A 956-nucleotide genomic window follows, 5' to 3' on the forward strand; every position below is an offset into this window, starting at 1 on the left:
TTTTTTTTTTTTCCAGAATCAGAAGAAGAATTTTTCTCGGCTAGTTATTGGTTATCGGCCATAACACAAAAGTAATAATTGGCTTATTTCTATCAGACGGAATTTTAGTAATAGTTTTTAGTTTTATATTTTCCCTTTTCATTTTAAAGTTTTAATATTTTTTCTTTGTGTTTGTCATTTTAATGTCCGTGATTTTGTTTCTGATATGGTTTATTGTTTCTATATTTGTAATATTTAATATTTTAATATTTGTTAAATATTTGTTAATATAGTACATCAAGTGAAACTAAATTAAAACAAATATTGCAGAATCATTAAGATACTATTATAGTTTTTTTATTAATATTTTGAATCACTGAATATTTTTTATATCAATGCAAACTAAACCATTTGAACAGAATTATTTGTTTGATGAGCAAAGACTAATTTCAGCATGCATGTTAAGTCTACTTTTTAACTTGTTATGAAATATAACAATAATTCAGATTTTTGGCACAGAATCCTTTGAAATCCTTCAGATCATTAGCTGATGTGAAGAAAAACATTTATTAGCTATTTTGCAAACAATTGCATATTAAACAGCAGCCAATAAAAAGACGTCAGACTTCACGAGGCACCAGTAGAACGCGCTGGTTGTCAGTGTCGGGCTCAGCGCTGACCCCAGAGCTATAGAGTGATAAAGCGGTGAACATCGGTGAAGGAGTTGTAGAGCGGCACCGGAGCGACACGCAGCACGTTGGGCTCTCTCATGTCACACTGAAACACCAGACACACAACACACACTTACACACAGCCTTGACAGATCTACGGAATCACATCACTGAAAGATAGTTTTGGTTGGATAAGTGATAGTCAGATCTCATGATAATGCTGTGAGTTAAAGAGATAGTTCACCCAAAATCATGATTCTGTCATCATTTACTCACCTTCACGTCATTGCAAACATTTTGTTCATC

The 956-nt window shown here is 32.6% G+C and overlaps 1 pseudogene; it reads right to left on the reverse strand.

Annotated features, from left to right (window-relative positions):
• Positions 1–617: 617 nt before the first annotated feature.
• Positions 618–956, reverse strand: part of LOC107576968 (kynureninase-like) — a 9,230-nt pseudogene continuing 8,891 nt past the window's right edge.

The sequence above is a fragment of the Sinocyclocheilus grahami genome, unplaced genomic scaffold (assembly GCF_001515645.1).
Source record: "Sinocyclocheilus grahami isolate Dianchi unplaced genomic scaffold, SAMN03320097.WGS_v1.1 scaffold4732.1, whole genome shotgun sequence".
NCBI lineage: Eukaryota > Metazoa > Chordata > Actinopteri > Cypriniformes > Cyprinidae > Sinocyclocheilus > Sinocyclocheilus grahami.